The sequence below is a fragment of the Heterodontus francisci genome, unplaced genomic scaffold, assembly GCF_036365525.1.
Source record: "Heterodontus francisci isolate sHetFra1 unplaced genomic scaffold, sHetFra1.hap1 HAP1_SCAFFOLD_51_2, whole genome shotgun sequence".
Taxonomy (NCBI): Eukaryota; Metazoa; Chordata; class Chondrichthyes; order Heterodontiformes; family Heterodontidae; genus Heterodontus; species Heterodontus francisci.
Window position 1 is genome coordinate 989,903 of NW_027141369.1, and position 6,384 is coordinate 996,286.

General features: G+C 45.5%; 1 non-coding gene across 1 annotated transcript; it reads left to right on the plus strand.

The window, feature by feature from the left end:
* Positions 1–4,793: 4,793 nt before the first annotated feature.
* Positions 4,794–4,865, plus strand: trnam-cau (transfer RNA methionine (anticodon CAU)). The gene has a single exon. It is a non-coding gene; the product is annotated as a tRNA-Met (tRNA).
* The last annotated feature ends 1,519 nt before the right edge of the window (positions 4,866–6,384 follow it).

Genomic DNA, 6,384 nt, shown 5'->3' on the forward strand with positions numbered 1-6,384 from the left:
GCATATAAATCCTCACATGATTTCGATATTAATGATTTTTGAACTATTTTGTTGAAGGATTGAGTTTTGTAAATTTCTCCCGAGCTCCCCTCATGATCAGGCAGAAAATTTAACTGCTGTGTTTTCAAACAGCAACAGCTTTATTTGAAAAACCATTGGGACAGGATTCAGGGTTTTAATCCAGTCACAAATCTGGTTCTGATGTCTTGTGGCTCCAGCTGTCACATGACCTGTCAGAGGATGACCTCATAATTGACCCAGTCATGGAGCTGTGGGTTGATGTTTAAATTGTTTCAAAATAATTTTCCAGAAGGACAATCAAAATGAATCGATATATAAAAGGTAGATTTTGTGAATTTGTGCTCCCAGTGGAAATCCCTGCAGAGTCTGCTGGTTTTCATATCCCCAATTCCCCACAGGAAGCTCTGTGTCGGAATCTGTATTCATTATATCAATATTATACAGAATCATTTCATGGGAGACGCCAGTGTGAATTGTAAACAGGTGGTTCAGTTTTAACTTTCAAAGTAACACAGAAGCAAAATACTGCAGATGCTGGAAATCTGAAATAAAAACAGAAAATGCTGGAAATACTCAGCAGGTCTGGCAGCACCTGTGGAGAGAGAAACAGAGTTAACGTTTCAGATCTGTGACCTTTCATCAGAACTGGGCTGAAATTGTCTGAGGGCCAAGTGGCCTCTTTCTGTGCCTTAAACTTTCTATGAGTTTAAGATTCTATGAGATTCTGGAATCAATTTCAGGGTCGATGACATTGCACTCTGTAAGGATAGGAAGATGGAGATTATTAAGTACAGTGCAAGAATATAGATACTTTTACATTATTTTAATCAAAATTGATTTAAACTTTGTGTTCACGCATCCTATCTTTTGATCACAATGACACTGATAACAATGGAAAAAGCAAGACTTCCATTTCACGACCACAGGACGTTGCAAAGCCTTTTACAGCCAATGAAGGACTTTCCAAGTGTAGTCACTGTAGTCATGTAGGAAACATGGTGGCCAATGTGCGCACAGCAAGCTCCCAGAAACAACAACGTGATAAAAACGAGATAATCTGTTTTGAAGTGATGTTGATTCAGGGTTAAACAATGACCAGCATCCCAGAAATAATTCCCCTTCTATTCTCTGAAATAGTGCCATGGTACCTTTAACATCCACCTGAGAGGGCAGAGGGATCCTCAGTTTTCTGTCTCACCTGAAAAACAGCATTTCTGATCGTGCAGCACTGCCTTCGTACTGAACAGGAGTGTCAGCCATTTTTAAAGGGCTGTTAGTCCTACTGGAAAATATTTAAAGGAAGATTAAATGAAATGAAATAAATACATTGCTTTTGCCTCTCTCCCATTCCCCCAATAACAGTTCAATTAATTATTTACCCTTCCCTCCCAAAACCTACCTTTACCATCTGACCTTCCGCCCAAAACTGCACAAACTGTAAACTATAACCCTTCCCACCATCCCCTACACCCATGACATTAATTTGACTCCGTCCCCCCACCCCTACACTGAGAAACTTTCCTTCTCCCCCCTCCCCACCAGTGTTGCACCTCATTTGCCCGGGTGGGGCTCCGAAGGCACGGCAGTGCCGGCCACTGGGCTGAAGATCGCAGCGGAACATCAGGAAGTGATGGGATAATAATTAATGCAGGTTTGTGGTCCCGTTGCCGAGCGGTGGAGGTCCCCCACAAGGCCTCGCCGTCGCCGGCAATATCGAGCCAGGCCCTGCCGGCGTTGAGGTCTGTGGCGGGTCTCATCCGGGGCCATCTTCAGGCGGCCCCCACCCCACTCCCACCACAGATCTCGACGTCGAGGGCTCTATAGAATCCAGCCCATTGTTTCTGTCAATCTCAACTCCACAAGGATTTGTCTGTTAATTGTAGAAAAATTAAAGCTCTATAACCTTTTGATAAAAGGGGGTTTCAAATCCATTTCCAAACAAATGATAGTTCTCATTGTATCTAGAACATGTTTTCTTACATACAAACATACCAATTAGGAGCAGGAGTAGACCACTCGGCCCCTCGAGCCTGCTCCACCATTCAATAAGATCATGGCTGATCTGATTGCAACCTCAACTCCACATTCCCACCTGCCCCTGATAACCTTTCACCCCCTTGTTTATCAAGAATCTATCTACCTCTGTCTTAAAATATTTCAGAATTTCTGTCGTCCAGCAACTCTCACTTTATTTCCTGGATTTCACCTAAAAAATGTATTTCCACACTTTGGATATCCTGTACTTCATTCATGTTTTTGCTCTCTGGGGATTTCCCTTTAATTATATTCAGTGCTGGTATTTTACTGCCACACGCTGACTGAAAGTGTCCCAACTTTCTGCAGGAAAAACACTCAGCTTCTTTGGCGAGGCAGTTTTCCCACTTGTGTCTCTCTCGGCCACACCTACTGCAATTGGTTGCAGCTACCACTAGATGCTCTTCCCGTCTTTCTTGTCTTTTACCACTAATTTTTCCTTTTGTTTTCTTAACAAATTCAATTGAATCTGCAACTCTCGAGATCAGACTCTCCCTGTCCCCTCGAACAATGGATTGGTTAAACTTTCTAACCTCTGCTTGGCTGCTCAATTGATACTCTTTCGTTAATGTGAGATCAGCCCTGGACTGTAGATGATCTGAAAGGGTGTTGTCTAATACCCCGAACACAATCCTGTCTCCATTCAGCTCTTCCCTTAAGTTGCCGCATTCACAAACCTCCGTGAGATTGTACAAGTCATTGATAAATGAATGAATACTCTCCCCTTTCTGTTTTGTACGCTTATTAAATTCAAAGTGATTCCTGACAATGCAGCAGCCAGCCGACGTCATCAGAGCGCTCCAAGCTCGCACATGCACGAACAGTCTCCTGCGCTCTGAGATACTGTGCATGCTCAGCCTACGTCTTCCAGGACGAAGTGGCGCATGCGCGGGAAAACTCTCTACCCCCTCTCAGCCACTCACTCCAGGCCGCTCACTGCCCGCTCCTCGCTACCCCGCTCCCCCGCCCTCCGGCCGCTTGCTACCCCCCCCCACCCCCGCACTGCCCTCTCTGCGTCCACTCACGCCCCGCTTCCCCCCCACGTCCCTCCAGACACTAGCTCTAAGCCATGCTGCTTACCTACTCTCGGCCTCTCGCTCCAATATTCGATCATTCTTCACCGCACCACCCGATAAAGCAAGGCGAGCCTCGAGGGGTGATGGGGCAATGTTGGAGCGAGTGGCCGAGAGGAGGGAAGCGGCAGAGCCCATGGCCTGGAGTGTGAGCAGCCAGAGAGCAGGATGGGGGTTGTGGCGGGTGAAGCGGGGAGTGAGCAGTCAGAGAGTGGGATGGGGGGAAGCGGGGAATGATCGTCCGGAGAATGGGATGGCACTGTTTAAAGGGGATTTGAGGAAAAAATGTTTCACTTCGAGGGTGGTTGGAATCTGGAACACATTGCCTGAAGGAGTGGTAGAGGCAGGAACCCTCACAACATTTAAGAAGTATTTAGATGAGAACTCAAAACGCCACAGAATACAAGGCTACGGCCACGTGCTGGAAAATGGGATTCGAATAGATCGGTACTTGATGGCCGGCACAGACACGATGGCCGAAGGGCCTGTTTCTGTCCTGTATAAGTCTATGACTCTATGAAACCTCACTGAATTACAGAGGTTGTGCAGCACTGTCAGAGGTGCTGTCCTTCTGATGAGACTACAAACAGCGCAACGTTCTCCGAGTATCAACCAAAACATGTCCATTGTGTAGATATGTGCCATATTTGCTTATGAAATGACAGTCACTGCTCCGAAAGTAATTCACTTTCGGTGAATTAAGATGACTTGGTACTATATAATGCACAAGAAGGAGCGGGGGACTGTTGGGGGTGGGACGGAGGCGGCGATGGCAACCTTTGAGGGGATTTTTGGGTCGAAGTTGTTTTCTGTGATAAATTGAGGAGCTCCATCTTTAAGCCTGGCAGCTGCCTGAATGTCACAGACAGTGACGTTTCAGTGGAAGAGGCTGCATTTGCGCATGTGCTAGTACAGCGTCACCTGGTGGTTGCGTTGTCAGCAAATGCAGCGTTTTAACTTTGGCTCCACGATGACATTTTTTTCCTCAATTAAAATAGGTTGAGTGCCTTAATAACCTCTTCACATGTTGCCTTCTGTTCTTCATGAGGATGTTGCCTGCACACTCCCTTCATTGCAGACAATAGCGTACTGACCTGCTCCATGTCTGGCTTCTGCACGAGACCCAATGCAGTACGATACCTTGCAAACCTCTGGAACCATCTCGGCCAGTCCTCGGCTTGGTTCAGTCCAGTGACCTTTTCAAAGGTACAGGCAAAGATTTCGCCATCTTCGCTTTGGTTTACTGTGGCCCCCATATAATATTCTGATATCTGTCAAGGCAGAATTTATAAGAATCTGACGGTTAAAATAACCTGAGTTTACTCTGCACATCTTGCATTGAAGGTTTCATCTCCAACACTCCATGAGGTGCCGTACAGATTATATTACAGCACTTCCTGTGATGATGCACATAGTCTATTTATATAATCTGCCCAGTAACAACCCAATGTCCACTCATATTATTGTACAGATGTGAGAAAAGCTGAGGATGGGAATGGAATGTCTGAATGAAGATTTCATGATGCTGATGATGGAAATGAGGCTGATCTGTTCCCCATTCCACGATCCCTCTTCATTTCTGTGCATGTTTCTCGATGCTGTTTCAACCAAATTGAAAAAGAATCACAATTCCTCCTCTGGAGCCTCAGGTGCCCATTCAGGAAAGACATGGTGGCCAAGTGGTAAGGCGTCAGTTTCATAAACTGAAGATCACGGGTTCAATCCCTGTCCATGCCTGATGATTAGTTTATCACTTTAAATGTGATGTTTCCAGAAAAGATGTCCATTGCATTTGTATCGGCCATCTGGAAATCAGTGTCATGTTGCACTTTATCCTGGACACTGGGAAGAACATGACGAGAAGCCACATGGTTCCTCGAGCCTTCTCTGCCATTGATGGTTTGAAAATAACTGAGGTCCAAGCACAGAACCTTATTACTGTGCATTTGCTTGATATTTAACAGAGCTATTCTATTAATCCCACATCCCGCACTCCTGTCCTTTCCCCCATTGCCCTGTTATATTTTCCATGTCAGGTATATATCCAATTCCATTTCGAGTTAACATTGAATCTGCTTCCACTGACCTTTCAGGATTGCATTCCAGACCAGAACAACACACTGCTGAAAAAACAATCTCCTCATCACAACTCGAATTCTTTTGTCAATTACTTTAAATGTGTTTCCTCTGGTTACTGACCCTTCTGTCACTGGCAACACTTTCTCCTTCTTTACTCTGTCAAAACTCTTCAGGATTTGCATTTCCTGCTGCCTTTGCTGATATAACAAGGCTGAGCACACATCACCAAAAGGAATATGATTGGCTCTGAATCAAATTTATCCTTCCTGTCAATCTGATGTGAACCTTGTATTTTCCCGGAACCAAACAACCTGAGCAACAAGTGTGGGTTCCAGCGATTCCCACCGCTCTGAGAGAGAGAGGATGTGGTAATGAGCCAGATAGAAGAAAGGAGTGAGATAGAGAGTAAAATAGCCCTGGTCTGTTTCTACCAACTCCCGGCCCCCTACTTAAAATGGCATCATTTTCTCCTGCCTCTCCACATTCTAATCCATTGATTAATGCAATCCTTTCATCTGGAACATAGAACATAGAACAGTACAGCACAGTACAAGCCCGTCGGCCCACGATGTTGTGCCGAACCTTTAACCTACTCTAAGATCAAACTACCTACATACCCTTCATTCTACTATCATCCATGTACCTAACCAAGAGTCGCTTAAATGTCCCTAATGTATCTGCTTCGACTGCCACCGCTGGCAGTGCATTCCACGCACCCACCACTCTCTGTGTAAAGAACCTACCTCTGACATCTCCCCGAAACCTTCCTCCATCACCTTAAAATTATGCCCCCTGGTGATAGCCCTTTCCACCCTGGGAAAAAGTCTCTGGCTATCCACTCTATCTATGCCTCTCATCATCTTGTACCCCTCTATCAAGTCACCTCTGATCCTTCTTCGTTCCAATGAGAAAAGCCCTAGCACCCTCAAACTTTCTTCGTAAAACATACCCTCCAGTCAAGGCAGCATCCTGGTAAATCTCCTCTGCACCCTCTCTAAAGCTTCCACATCCTTCCTATAATGAGGCGACCAGAACTGAACACAATATTCCAAGTGTGGTCTAACCAGGGCTTGATAGAGCTGCAGCATAACCTCGCGGCTCTTAAACTCAATCCCCCTGTTAATGAAAGCCAACACACCATACGCCTTCTTAACAACCCTATCAACTTGGGTGGCAA